The sequence below is a fragment of the Dipodomys merriami genome, unplaced genomic scaffold, assembly GCF_024711535.1.
Source record: "Dipodomys merriami isolate MVZ:Mamm:240054 unplaced genomic scaffold, mDipMer1.0.p SCAF_28, whole genome shotgun sequence".
Lineage (NCBI taxonomy): Eukaryota > Metazoa > Chordata > Mammalia > Rodentia > Heteromyidae > Dipodomys > Dipodomys merriami.
Genome location: NW_027204270.1, coordinates 15829499 through 15844568, shown reverse-complemented (window position 1 = coordinate 15844568; position 15070 = coordinate 15829499). Strand labels below are relative to the sequence as shown.

At 44.7% G+C, this 15070-nt stretch overlaps 1 protein-coding gene across 5 annotated transcripts in view; it reads left to right on the top strand.

The window, feature by feature from the left end:
* Alpl (alkaline phosphatase, biomineralization associated) overlaps nucleotides 1-15070 on the top strand; it is a 57249-nt gene that overhangs the window by 18862 nt on the left and 23317 nt on the right. The window contains exons 1-2 of one of the 5 annotated variants that reach the window (XM_070037714.1): nucleotides 6526-6637; nucleotides 10698-10745. The exons of 2 other annotated variants lie outside the window; for them this stretch is intronic. The gene's annotated coding sequence lies outside the window, so the exon portion shown is untranslated. Of the gene's footprint in view, nucleotides 1-6525; nucleotides 6638-10697; nucleotides 10746-15070 lie in introns of those variants that run through there. 2 more of the 5 variants (XM_070037710.1, XM_070037713.1) reach the window with 2 other exon arrangements.

Below are 15070 nucleotides of genomic sequence, written 5' to 3'. Positions count from 1 at the left end.
TAGGTGCCTTTCCAGGCTCACGCCTGTAATCCTAACTACTCAGGAGGCTGAGGTCTGAGGATCACAGTTCAAAGCTAGCTTGGGCAGGAAACTGTGAGACTCTTATCTCCAATTAGCCACCAGAAAACCAGAAGTAGTTCTGTGTTTCAAAGTGGTAGAGTACTAGCTTTGACCAAAAGAGCTCAGGGACAATGCCCAGGCCCTGAGTTCAAGCCCCACGACTCACCAAAAACAACAATCAAAAAACCCAATCCACCAAAAAGGGCGGTGAAATAAACTGAGAATTTTATGCCCCGCTAAACTATCCTTTCAATTAAAGGGCAATAATAAGAACCTGGCATCCAAGGACTCTCACTTGTCCAATTTTTTTTTTTTAATAATTTTAACTGATGTCACTTTTTCCATTTCATGTTTTGTTTTCTTACTTGAAAAAAAAAATACTCGTGTCTTTTTTCCAATAGAGAGCAGATACATTTTCTCCATTCCCTGGGTCTCTCTTTTCCCCTTAGCCTAACAGCCCCAAATCCCCCATTGACATCACATTAGTTTGTCAAAATGGTGCAGGTTCAATCTGGTAAAGTGTCCTTTTTGTTTTTTTCTTTGATCTTAGATTAAAAAACAGCAACAAGAAACTGTAACTTTAGTGAGTCATTTGCTGAGTCAGCAGATATCTTTTAATATCAACTGTGGACTTTGTTCCTAATGCCTATTAAACTTGTCTTTCGAGTTGTAGGCAGGGCTGTCTCTTTGAACAAACCTGGTTCCTGGAATATTCTGGCTTTAGCATTGGCTTTTAACATTTGAATAACAGTTCAACTGGGTATTAATATCTGAGTTCAAATTCTCCCCACTCCTCCATCCTTGGTCATTTGGATACTATTTTCTTTTGGATATGATGTATTTTGTTCTGAATTTTTAGAATATCATGTTGTCTTTTGATAGTCACTTGAGTATATGTTAGGTTAGGTGTAGGCTTTTTCTTTTTTTTTTTTTTTTGGGGGGTCCAGTTGTGGGCCTGAACTCTGGGCCTGGGCGCTGTCCCTCAGCTCTTCAGCTCAAGGCTAACACTCTACCATTTGAGCCACAGCGCCACTTCCGGCTTTTTTTCTTTTTGCTTATGTGTGCTGAGGAATCGAACCCAGAGCCTCATGCATGCAAGGCAAGCGCTCTACCACTCAGCCACCTTCCCAGCCCTAGGCTTTTTCTTAAGTGTCCCATCTGAGATTTTTTTATCCTTCTATAGTTCTAAGCCTTCTTTATTTCAGTGTCTTCTCGTTTAATTTGTTTCTTCTTCTGGTGAATTTTCACTTTTCCTCTGTTTTGGTTGATGTAATTTCAGATTATAAAAGATAAACATCTTAAGTGTTCAATTCAGTGAGTTTTGACCAGTGTCCACTACTTTGTAACTATGACCTCTAAGTGAGATTTTTAAAAATCAAAACAAAGCTATTTCAGGCTGGGAATGTGGCTTAGTGGTAGAGTGCTTGCCTAGTATGCATGAAGGCTTGGACTCAATTCCTCAGTACCACATAAACAGAAAAGGCTGGAAGTGGTGCTATGGCTCAAGTGGTAGAATGCTAGCCTGGAGAACAGAGAGGCTCAGGGACAGTTCCTGAGCCCTGAGTTCAAGCCCCAGGACTAGCAAAAAATAAAATAAAATAAAAAACTATTTCAGCCAGTTGCCCACTGCTTACGCCTGTAATCCTAGCTACTCAGGAGGCTTGAGATCTGTGGATCCCAGTTTGAAGCCAGCCCAGGCAGGAAAGTCTGTGAGACTCTTCTAACTCCAGTTAACCACCAAAAAAGGTAGAGGTGGAACTGTGGCTCAAGTGGTAGAGAACTTGCCTTGCACAAAAAAGCTCAGGGACGGAACTGAGACCCTGAGTTTAAGTGCTAGGACTGGTGCATGAGTGCATGTGCATGAACACACACACACACACACACACACACACACACACACACATTATTTCTACCACCCAGCAAGTTCCCTCATAACCTTTTCTACTCACTTTTCTCTTACAAGGCAACTGTTACTCACCATAATAAGAGTAGTCTTCTCTAGAGTTTCATATGTGGATTCAAAGGGTCTGTATTCTTTTTTTTTTTTTTTTTTTTTTGGTTGGCCATGGAGCTTGAACTCTAGACTTGGGCGCTGTCCCTCAGCTCTTCAGCTCAAGGCTCATGCTCTACCACTGGAGCCACAACACCACTTCTAGCCTTTTCTGTTGATGTGGTACTGAAGAATCGAACCCAGGGCCTCATGCATGCGAGGCAAGCACTCTACCATTGAGCCACCTTCCCAGCCCCAAAGGGTCTGTATTCTTATTTTCCCTTGGATTCTTTGTGACAGGATCTCACTAAGTTATGCAGCCTGTCTTCAAACTCATAATCCTCTTACTTCAGCCTTGCAAGTCCTGGAGTTACATGCACTTGCCACTGTGTCTGGCTTATGTATGTGGTCATATTTTCATTTCTTAAGGTGGAGCTGGAGGTCCAGTGCTACGTGTTCAAGTGTTAATTTTATTAAAAAAAAAAAAAAACTCTTTCTCTAAAGTGACCATACTGTACTGTATTACCTTCTTGTAATATATGTATATAATATATAATACATGTTATATATGTAATATATACACACATCTAAGCATATATATATGTATGTGTATATATAATATACATAATATAAATATAAATAGTATATATTTAATATATATATATGTTAAAAATATTCTGGCTAGTGTTTGGTTTTGCCTGTCTCTTTGATTTGGCTTTGTTCTACTGTGAGGTCTGAGATGGGTTTAATTTCTAGTTACTTGGTAAGTAACAATGTTGCACACATTTTTATGAACTTGATGGTGGTTTGGACAAGTTTTTCTTGGAGTGGTTCAGTCTTCTACTGTGGGGAGGCTGTTCATTTTTTTTTCTGTCAACTTTAGGGAGTTCTTTATTGGACCACGAGCTCATTGTCAGCCATTTATCTTGTAAACATTTTTACACCATTGTGTCATTTCATTCTTTATTTTTTGGGGATGGGAGAGCAGTAGTAGAGTCTGAACTTTTAGGGCCTTGTGCTTCCTAGGCAGTTGCTCTACCCTTTGGGCCATACTCCCATTCCTTTTTCCCTTTTTCCTTTTTTTTTTGCTTTAGTTATTTCTCAGGGTCTCAAATTTTGCTCAAGGCTGGCTTTGGATACAATCCTCCTACCTACGTTTTCCACATAACTGAGATTATAGGCATGTACCACCATGCCCAGCCAGTTCAATTTCTTCATACCTTTTTATTTTGACAAAAGGTATTTTAAATTTGGATGCCAATTTATCATTTTTTTCTTTTATGAAGTTGGTATACTTTACCCACCTGAATCATAAAGATAACTTTTTATGATTTTTTTTCTAGAAACTTTATGGCTCTTTAACAATTAACTTGAGTAGTCTTTGTAAATTATTAGACCACGGTTGGCTTGCCAGTCTTTTTTGCTTTACTTCTTGTTTTTAATCTCTCTGCTTCATCCAGCTGCTAGCTTGTTCCCCGTTCCATTCTTCACCAACCAGAGCCAAGGCAGAGCTCACTCTGCTCTGCAGCTGGCTGTTCTGACCTGTTCTCCACAGAGTCTCTGCACATTTCTGAGTCTCATTTGCCCTCACTTCTCTCGTGCGTTTTTCCTGCTTATTTAGAATTCTCAGACCACTTGTCATGCGGCTGATCCCAGTGGCTTCTCAGCACCATTTGGTTTTCTTTCCAAGTCATGCCGCCCTAGGGGGTACCTGCGGGTTAACTTTGAGCTCCCTCCTTGGGGGAAACTTCTGGACAGGCTAAGGCTGACCCTATCCTCCCTGGCCAGTGTGCCCAAGGAAAGGCGTGGCCAGGACAGGGCTCCCTGGGTGTCACACACCCTGCGGTCGTGGGTTTGGTCCCACCTTTGCCCTCTTAGGTGACCACCTGGGGACTGGGACCCCCCCCCCTCTTACACACGACCAGGAGAGGAGCTGTCCTCCAGATCAGATCCTCTGGACCAGGAGTCAGGAGGGGAGGGGTGTGGAGTGCCCGGAGGCCTGGGGGTTCCCACCCTGGGCGCTTCCTGGGCGCTTGTCCAAACCTACATTATTGGTCGAAATGCGGTCTCAATAACTTTTTACTGGGGCTGGCCTCAAATTGCAATCTTTCCCACCTCCACCTTCATAGAAGCTGGGATTACAGGTATGGGTTGCAGTGCCTGGCCCTCTGGGTAGCAAGCCCTTGATGTGGTCTGCTGGCCTCTGCAAGGTGAGGGTCAGTGACTGGCCCTGATTTACAGATGCAGAGCCTGAGGCTGTAGACAAGGGCGTTTCCTGCCTCTTTCTAGGCCGTGACTCCAGTGCACATGTGTGCTCCAGCCGCTTTCTGCGCTGCAGATGGTTTTTGTAGGTTTCACACAAATGGGCCAGGAGTCCGTGGAGGAGAGCACAAGGGTGGGCTGGACAATGGAGGGAAAGGGGGTGGGGAGAGCGGCTCATGTGACCCTGGGACGGAGGGGGGGGGCCCTGAGATGAAAGAGGAGGATCTCTAGAGGCCAGAGTCAGCAGCCTGGAGGCTGAGCTTCCCCAAGCCTAGGGCTGGGGCCAGAGGGAGAGGCCCAGGGAACAAGTGGGCCAGCACCCCTACCCCAAGTCTCTGGGCTCAGGACTTCATCCACAGAGGGTGCGTTCCTGTGGAGTTGGGCATCCCGGCTAGGTTTGCATTCTGCACTGAGATTTCCACCATCCAGGAAAGATGGCAACGGTGAGGTGACTTTCCTAGTGAGACCTCTCAACCTCTATTTGAAATGGCACTGCTCGCTCCTTCTCTCTCCTTCCCCTCCTTCCCTCCTTCCCTCCCACCTTCCCTCCCTCCCTCTCTTCCCTCTGCCTGTCCTTTCTTCCTCCATCTTTCTGATGCCTGAATCCCAGAATGGGCTTTGTCCCTTCTGTCTGGGGCTCCTTGGGCAGGCTGACAGCTGTTTTCCCAGGTCCTGGAGTGTAGTAGCTGATCAGTAAACCATGTTCTAGAACACTCCATTGAACCACAAAGGAAAGGCTCTGGGGCAGAGGAGGGGTATGGCTGACAACTAGATCTGAGCTACCCAGAAAAGCATTTAGGGCCCAGATTTCAAGCACGCTGGGCTTCCTTTCTGGACTTGGCCTACAAGCAGCAAGCTGGGACTGGGTCAGAGCCATGGAGTGAGCGGAAGCACAGGGTACTTGACTCTCTTGTTTCTTGCTTCACTCAAAAGTGGAGCAAAGTGTCTCTAAGGAGTGACAGCCCCGGCCCCACCCTGGCTTCCCCAGTGGCAGGGAGCTGGGCAGATCGGGGATGTAGGCTGGCCGTCCCATCTTTTTATTTTTAAAATATAATTTCATTGTTATTACTAAGGTGTGGCATGGAGCAGTTACCATTTCATAAGCCTGGTAAGGAGTACATTTCGTTTTTTTTGGACAATGTCACCCCTTGCTTCGCTTTCACCCCAGTTTCCCCATGCTGTCCCTGCTGGCAAGTTACATAGTCTACTTTCCACATAATATCTACTGAATTCATGGCTGCATTTGTTCACCTGTCCTCCCTCCATCCCTGCATTCCCCCCTCTGCTACACCTAAAAAGACAAAAAGCAACAACAACAAAAAAAGCAAAAACAAACACCACCACCAACAACAACCACAACAACAAAGAAACCCACATTCCATTTCCTGGGATTCATTTTGATAAGTAGTATTTTTAGTGTTCAGAGGAGTCACACTATCGAGCTCCTCCCCTAAATGTAACCTTTAGTCTTACTGTTTGTGTGTGAATGGCTGGAGTACTATATAGGTGATCGAGTCCAGTTATATTTTAGGTCTAGCTTCCACAGGAGAGAAAAAAAAATGCAGTTTGTCTCTCTGAGCTTGGCTCATTTTTCTGCAAATGACATAATGTTATTCTTTCTAATGGCTGAGTAAAATTCTGTTGTTATAGGTACCACATGTTTTTAGATCCATTCATCTGTTGTAGGGCATCTGGGCTGTTTCCATAACTTGGTTACTGTGAATAGTGCAGCAGTGAACATGGATGTGCAAGTGTCTTTATGGTATCCTGACTTGTAATGATCTGGGTAGATGCCCAGGAGTGGTATGGCTGGGTCATAGGGAAGATCTATGCTTAGTTTGTTGAACTTTCAGAATGTTTTAGTTGTACTAGTTTACATTCCCACCAGCAATGAAGTAGGCTTCCTTTTTCCCCACATCTCCGCTGACATTTGTTCAACTTCACAATGTTGGCCAATCTAACTGGGGTGAGATGGAATCTCAGAATTGTTTTGATTTGCATTTCCTTTATGGCCCAGGGATGATGAGCATTTCCTCATGTGTTTCTTTGTCATTCTTACCTCTTCTTCTCAGAGGTCTCTCCTTAGCTCCCTTGCTCATTTAGTGATTGGTTTACTGGCTTTGGGAGGGGTTAGTTTCTCAAGTTCCTTATGTATTTTGGGTATTAGTCCTTTGTTGCTGGTAAAGGTTTTCTCCCAGTCAGTCTTTCTAGTTTAGTAACTATGTCCTTTGCTGTGCAGAAACTTTCTAGTTTGATGTAATCTCATTTGTCAAGTCTCTCTCCTTTTGCTGTGCACCTGGGACTCTTCAAAAAATTCCTGCCTAGGTAAGTGCTAGTGTTTCTCCTACTCCATCTTGTAGTAGTTTTGAAGTTTCGGGTTTGACATTGAGGTCTTTGATACACTTTGAGTTGATATTGGTGCATGGCGACAAATAGGGATCCAGTTTTAGTTTCCTACATATGGATGTCCAGCTTTCCCAACATGTTATTGAAAATGCTATCTTTTTTCCACCATGTATTTTGAGTTCTTTATTAAATATCAGATAACTGTAGACATATGGCTTTATTTCTGGGTCTTCTAGTCTGGTCTGTTGGTCTTTGGGCCTGTTTTTGTGCCAGTACCACATTGTTGTTATTATTGTTATTGTTATTATTATTATTATAGTTCTATAGCAGAGCTTGAGGTCTGGGATTGGATAATACCAGGATTGCTTTTTTTTTTTTTTTTTGCCTCAAATTTGTAGATTGCCTTTGGAAGTATGACCATTATGAATTCTACCTATCCATGAATATGGAGATCTTTCCATTGCCTGGTGTCATCTTCTATTTCTTTCCTCATTTTTAAAAGAGTTTTGGCTGAATAGGCTCTTTGCTTTCTTGGTTAGGTTTATCCCTAAATATTTTAGCTTCTTGAGGCCACTGCAAGTAGCATTGTTTTCCTGATTTCCCTCTCTGATTGTACATTATTGGTATACAGAAAGCCTACTGATTTTGTACCCTGTTACTTTGCCAAAGTTATTGATCAGCTCTAGGAGCTTGGGGATGGAGTCTCTTGGGTCCTTTAGATATAAGATCATGTCATCTGCAAATAGGGATAGTTTGACTTCTTTCTAGATATGAATCTCTTATGTCTTTTTCTTGCCTTATTTCTCTGGCAAAGAGTTCAGAATTATGTTGAAAAGGAATGAAGATAGTGGACATCCGTTGCCTTGTTCCTGATTTTAAATAGTTTTAGGTTTTCACCATTTAGTATGTTGGCAGCTGTTGGTCTGTCATACATAGGCTTTATTATGTTGACGTATGTTCTTTCTAGTCCTAGCTTCTTGAAAACTTAACATGAATGGATGTTGGATTTTGTCTAAAGCTTTTTCTGTATCCATTGAGATGGTCATGTGACTCTTGTCTTTGGCTCTGTGAATGTGGTATATTCTGTTCCTTGATTTATGCAAATTAAACCAGCCTTGTATCTCTACAATAAAATCTACTTGATCATAGTGGATATTTTTTATTACTACTTGTTGAATTCTGATGGCAAGGATTTTATTAAGAAGCTTCGTGTCTATGCTTATCAAAGAGGTTGGTCTATAGTTTTTGTTGTGGTTGTTGTTTTTGGGTCTCTACCTGGTTTGGGGGTTAGTGCAATGCTAGCTTCATAAAAATGTGTTTGGCAGTTTTTCTTCCACTTCTATTTCATGAAAAACTTTGAGAAGTACTGGTGTGCATGTGTATTTAAAGGTCTTGTAGAATTCAGCTGTGAATCCATGATGACCTGGGCTTTTCCTTCCTGGAACATTATTATTTCCTCAGTCTCATTGCATGTTATGGGACTGTTCAAGTAGTTTCTATCTTCTTGGTCCAGCTTAGGTAGCTCATATGTCTCTCTTATTTCCACTTCCATCTTATTTGAATATAGGTTTTGAAAGTAGTCCCTCATAATCTTTTAGGTTTCTTGGGTATTTTGTTGTGCTGTTTCCTTTGTCACCTCTAGTTTTGGTGATTTGAGTCTCCCCGTTTTTCCCTCTGTCAATTTGTTTGGTTTGTTCCTTTTTTCTGGAAGCGTTAATTGCATCATGAGGTTATTTACTTGAGCTGTTTCTGTTTCCATTATGTATGCACTTAAAGCTATGATCTTTCCTCTCAATGCTACTTTTGCTGTATCCCAGAGATTCTGGAATGATGTGTTTTATTTTCGTTGAATTGTAGGTACTTCCTAATTTCTTCCTTTATTTCTTTGGCTTGCAACAGTGTGTTGTTCAGTGTCCATGTGTTTGAGTGTTTTCTGTAATATCATTTGTTGTTGAGATCTAGCTTAATTCCATTGTGATCAGATAGGATGTCGGAAGTTACTGCAATGCTTTTGTATTTGCTCGGGCTTGTTGAGGGTTTTATAGTTGGCTGAGAAGAATGTGAATTATGTGGTTGTTGGGTGAAATACTCTGTAGAGGTCTACTATGTCCATTTAAGTTGTGGTATCAATAAATTCAGAGGCTTCTGTGCTGATCTTTTGTTTGGTTGGCTTATCTTTTGGTGAGAGTGGAGTGTTAAGTCTCCCACTATTAATTAATGTGTTGGAGTCTATCAGGTTATGTAAGTCTAAGGGTGTTTGTTTTATATATTTAGGTACTCCCTTGTTTGTGCCTATATATTTTTTTTTGGGGGGGGGTCCGGTCGTGGGGCCTGAACTCTGGGCCTAGGGGCTGTTCCTCAGCTCTTCAGCTCAAGGCTAGCGCTCTACCACTTGAGCCACAGCGCCACTTCCGGCTTTTTTCTTTTTGCTTATGTGGTGCTGAGGAATTGAACTCAGGGCCTCAGGCGTGCAAGGCAAGCGCTCTACCACTGAGCCATCTTCCCAGCTGGTGCCTATATATTAACCATTGTAATTTCCTCTTCTTGGTTTGTCCCTTTATTAATGTGTAACTTCCTTCCTTGTCTCTTCTTACTGATTTTAAAGTGAGGTCTTTTTTTAAATCAGATAACAGTATGGCTACTCCTTGCAGAAAGCATTTACATTCTCAAAATTTGTGTTCATCTTTGGTCATGAGATATGTTTCTTGGAAATAGCAAATGTTAGATATTGTTTTTTGATGCAACCTGCTTCTCTACATCTTTTGGTTGGGTAATTGAGCCCCTTGATGGTTAAAATTATTATTATTATTTTTTTTTTTTTTGGGTCCGGTCATGGGGCCTGAACTCTGGGCCTGGGCGCTGTCCCTCAGCTCTTCAGCTCAAGGCTAGCACTCTACCACTTGAGCCACAGCGCCACTTCCGGCTTTTTCTTTTTGCTTATGTGGTGCTGAGGAATCGAACCCAGGGCCTCTGGCATGCAAGGCATGCGCTCTACCACTGAGCCACCTTCCCAGCCCCCGATGGTTAAAATTATTATGAAGAAATATGTCATTTTGTTGTTTTCCTGTAGCTTGCTTCTTTCCTCTTCTTGTATCACTAAACTAGTCTTCTAGTGATTTTTATTCAATGCTGTGTTTCCTTCACTTTGGTTATCTTCTTCAGGTAGTATGTTTCCCTTTACTGTCCTTTGTAATGCTAGGTTATTATGCATGAATTCCTTTAGTTTTTGTTTGTCGAGGAAGGTTTTAGTTTTCCCATCAATTGTGAGTGATAGCTTTGCTGAGAACACTAGTAAATTTAGGTTAACAATTGATCATTCAGAGCTTGAATTATACTACTTGAGACTGTGCATTCAGAGTTTGTGTAGAGAAATCTTCAATTATTCTAATCTTCTTCTCATTGTAATAAAGTTCCCTCTTTGACTTTGCTGCCTTTAAAATTATTTCCTTGTTTGTTTGTTTGTTGTGGGGCGGGGGGGGGGGGGGGAGTTGCTGGTCCTAGGGCTTGAACTCAGGGTCTGGGTGCTGTCCCTGAGCCTCTTTGTGCTCAAGACTAGCTAGCACTCTACCACTTGAGCCACAGCACCACTTCCAGCTTTTTCTGAGTAGTTGGAGATGAGAGTCTCACAGACTTTCTTGCCCGGACTGGCTTCGAACCACGATCCTTAGATCTCAGGCTCCTGAGTAGATAGAATTATTGGTGTGAGCCACTGGTGCCCAGCTATTTCCTTGGATTTTTTTTTTTTTTTTTTGTCCAGTTGTGGTGCCTGAACTCAGCTCTTCAGCTCAAGGCTAGCACTCTACCACTTGAGCCACAGCACCACCTCTGGCTTTTATTTCCTGCTTATGTGGTGCCAGGGCCTCAAGCATGCAAGGCAAACGCTGAGCCACCTTCCCAGCCCATTTCCTTGTTTTTTAAGTCTAGAATTTTCACAACAATATGTCTAGGAGTATTTCTTCTTTTATCCTGTTGCTAGGAGTCTGTATGCCTCTATCAGATGTGTGAGATTCTTTTTTTTTTTTTTTTTTGCCTATCATAGGGCCTGAACTCTGGGCCTGGGTGCTGACCCTCAGCTCTTCAGCTCAAGGTTAGTGCTCTACTACTTGAGCCACAGCATGGCTTCCGGCTTTTTTCTGATTATGTGGTGCTGAAGAATCGAATCCAGGGCCTCATGCTCAGAAATCCTTACCCAAAAGAACACCAGAGACCGTCACCAATGTAAAAGCAAAGGAGTCTTTATTGCAAGCTGGAGCTTGTTCCCCCCACGTACATGGCAGCAGCCCATGACGCTGACAGGCCCCGAGCCCAGGGTCACAGCACTTTTTATACACTTTTTTAGGGAAGGCAGGGGCTTTGCATACATCATAACTTCTTGTAACAAATGACTACAAGCCACAGGAAAATCGTAAAACAACTCTATAGTATGATTGGCGCACTACAAAGCTGGAAAGGACCAGAAACAAGTTATTGGTTAGATCAAGGGGACTGACGTACTTTAAACTGGTTGGCTTGCACCACAGGGGAGTCTCAAGAGGATAGGTGCTAAACTGCAGGGTGTCTGGTTTAGATCATGGTCACCAGACCCCAGGAGGGGCAGTTCTGGAATCTCAGATACCTTGACATACTGTCTTGAGAAAACATCATCTGTGGTTCCGAGAATTGTTTGTGCAAGGCTTGCTGTCCTAATTCCTAGCCTTGGGGCTGAAGTGGGTCAAGGGTTAGGTTGCAGAACTGAGATGAGGGTCTTAAGTGAAATGGAGTTGCTTAGGTTCCTCAATGCATGCAAGGCAAGCACTCTACCACTGAGCCACCTTCCTAGCCCGAGATTCTCTTTCTTGAGACTCGGGAAGTTTTCTGTTATTTTGTTAAATAGATTTTCAGCGGCTTTAGTTTTTCATTCTTCTCCCTCTTCTATCCCAATTATGCATAGATTTTTTTTTTTATCTTTCGGCAAATCTGCTAATTCTTGAATTTCCCTTTGGTATGTTCTGAGTGTTTTTCCATGCCTTTGACTTTATGTTCTAATTCCTCTTGTTTTCACTTTCTTTTGTTCTGTTGCCCATGCTTTCAGCCGTGCTTTGTAACAGGGAGATAGAACTCTTGATGCTTCCTTGTTATTTGTTGATGTCCTTTTTCTTGGCCTTTATTGAAGTTTTCATGGTGTCTTTTTTCCTTGTTATTATTATCTTTCATTTCCTTCGTTGAAGTATTTAAATTTTCTGTCTTCTTGTTGATAGTGTCTTATGTGCCCTGCATTTTCTTCATCATTTCCTCTTTGCATTCTTCTAGGTGTTCCTGGATCTGCCCTTTTGTTTCATGGGCCAATTCTCTCACCATTTTTTTTTTTGTGTGTCAGTCATGGGGCTTGAACTCTGGGCCTGAGCGCTGTCCCTCAGCTCTTCAGCTCAAGGGTAGCACTCTACCACTTGAGCTACAGTGCTACTTCCAGTTTTCTGGTGGTTTATTGGAGATTAAGAGTTTCACGGACTTTCCTGCCGGGGCTGGCTTTGAACCATGATCCTCAGATCTCTCACTAAATGACTCCCCTGAGTCCTTGTTGGTGTTTGAGAGTGAGGCATGTTGTCTTGATCATAAATTTTGTGATCATGCTCTGATTTGCTTATCTGGGTTTAGGGTTTGTCAAGGCTGTTCAGTTTAGATACTAAGTTCAGTGACGGAGTGTAGCTCACTGGGTCTCTGCTGAGTGCTGGGTGGGTGGTACTCACTTGGTTGGACATGATGCCTGCCAGAGAGGGAAGGGTTTAGGCTGGACATTCACTCCTCCCTCACAGTAGACGTCCCGCCAAGTCCTGTAGCAACCTCATAGAGACAGTTTTTTTTGTGTGTGTGTCTGCCCATCTTTTTATATTTATTTATTTTGCTTTGTGCCAGTAAAGGGGCTGGAACTTAAGGCCTCATGCCTTCTCTTGTTTTGTTTGTTTGTTTGTTTTTCTTTTGTTTTGCTTCAAGCTGGAGCTCTACCAATTGAGCTACAGCTCCACTTCTGGCTTTTTGCTGGTTAATTGGAGGTGAGCATCTCATAGATTTTTCCAGGCTGGCTTCAAACCACAATCCTCAGATCTCAGTTTCCAGAGTAGCTAGGATCAGGGTTGTGAGCCACTGGTGCCTGGCTGCTCTGCTCACCTTTGGTCACCTTGGGGAAGCCCCATCAGCCTCTGTCTCCTACTTTGTGGTCCCCCTGGAGTGACCTCATGGGCCTTTTGGGTGAAGCAGGAGATGTGTGAATCAGCACCAGTGGTCACCGAGGTGAAGGACCTGGGAGCAGAGCTGGCCCCTGCAGCCCCAGCACAGGGCTAGGCATAGGAGAGATGAGGACCCTGCTACTCCAGGAGTCATTCAACTGTGGGCACCGGTGGCTCATCCTCAGCCTGCGTACAGCGCTTCTTCATGCTCGCCATGCACCATCTAGGTGGACAGTGCCTGCGTCGAGGTCCAGCCCAGGCCAGCTGAATTGGGGGGGAGGGCAGTGACCCCAATCTGTGGTGATGTGAGGAAGGAAAGTGAATCCTGAGTGGCACGGTCACCAGAGGAGGGGCCAGAGGAAAGAGTGACATTGTTGTCCGCTAGCTACTTCCCTGCTAGGAAGCTAACTTGGGGGTGACAGGGAGTTGATCAGGTCGGAGTTCAGCCCAGTCTCTGGCAGGGCGCTGGGTGGCCTCTACTGTCTCAGTCTCTCCCACTGAATGACACCCTGGGGGAATGACAGCAAAGAGGGGAGAGGGGAGGAGGAGGGCAAGGTAGGAGGCTGCTAGGGGGTCGTGACCGTGAGCAAGCCAGGAGTTGCTGGTCAGGAGCCGCAGAGCAGCCTGGTGTGAACACGGTCACAGGTCACGTGTCAGGAGTCACCGGCTCTCCCTGCCGGGATCCAGCCCCAAAGGCAGGACAGGCTGTGTGACCCTACCACTGCAGGCCACCAGGGCTGGGCTGGCTATGAGGCACCAGGTCTGTCCTTGGTGTGAAGGTGATCCAGGGCCGGGTAGCAGAGACCCTGTGTGCATTGCCAGCCAGACCTGGCCAAATTCCAGCTCCCTGCGATTTTACCAACAGCCCTCCTGCTTCCTCTTCCTCTTCTTTAAAGGCTCAGTGGAAATCTCCCAGCACATAGTAGGTGCCCTGCATAGACTTTTCTTTCCTTTCTGTAAATTGCTGTGTGACCTTGGCCAGGCTCCTTAACATCTCTGTACATTGGGGTCCAGGATAGCACCTAGGACGCAGGCTTGTGAGGACTAGATGAATTAATGTGTTCAAAGCATTTAGAACAGACCTGTCCTGTCAGGCACCATCACTTTCCCCTTTATTTCCTCCCTGTCCTGGGTTTCTTTCTGGTTGTCTATTGTCCTGTTGATTTCTCATCTCTGCAATAGCACAGTGACAGAGGCTGTGACTTCCCTTTGACTTGCTAGGAAACTGAGGCCCAGAGAGGTGAGCGGAGCCCAGAGCCTCTTCAGCCCCCGGCCCCCAGGCCAGTCTGGGGAGCAGACACAGCTTTCCCGAGGAAGGCTGCCAGGACTGGGGACAGGGGATGGGGGCAGGGGGACCTGGCCCACCTGTAGGAGGATCTGACGCAGGAGATGGTGGGAGAGGCTCCCCTCTGCAAGGCCTCAGGTGGTGTGCTTGGACCAGGCTGCCCCTGGTGTGATCTCACTTCTCTTTGGTAAAGCAGGGACATGGGAACCCTCCTCCTCCCCCTCCCCCTCCTCCACCCCTCCCCCTCCCCTCCTCCTCCTCCTCCTCCTTGGGTCTGTGATGCGGATGGTGAAGGCTCAGACTCAGCCAGTCGCTCGCTGCTGTCTGTAGTAATCCATTCACCACAGGCGCCCAGTGCTGATCTCGACCCTGTGTTCCTATGAAATAGCACATGGCAGTCCACTTCCCGTCTGGCTTGCTGCTTTAGGGGTTTACACTTGGCCCTAACAGGGAGAACCATCCACAAGCAAGAAAGCATAATGGCTCCTGTTAACTTACTTGCTGGGCGACCTTGGGCAGGCCGTTTAATGTCTCTGTGCCTTCTGTTTTACCATTTGTAAAAGGATAAAAATAGGGCTGACTGTAGGTTATTGTTGGGGCGATTAATAGTTAATAGAGGTAAAATTAGCCAAGGGCTGGTGGCTCATTCCTGTAATCCTAGACACTCAGAAGCTGAGATCTGAGGATCATGGTTCAAAGCCAGCCTGGGCAGAAAAGACCCCGTGAGACTCTGATCTCCAATAAACCACCAGAAAACCGGGAGTGGTGCTGTGGCTCAAACTGATAAAAGCACTAGCCTTGAGCAAAAAACTCAGGGACAGCACCCAGGCCTTGAGTTCAAGCTCCACAACTGGCCAAAAAAATAGAGGCAAAACTTTCTGAGTGACCACCTGGCACATAGGAAGGGGTGTGCTGTTAGTATAA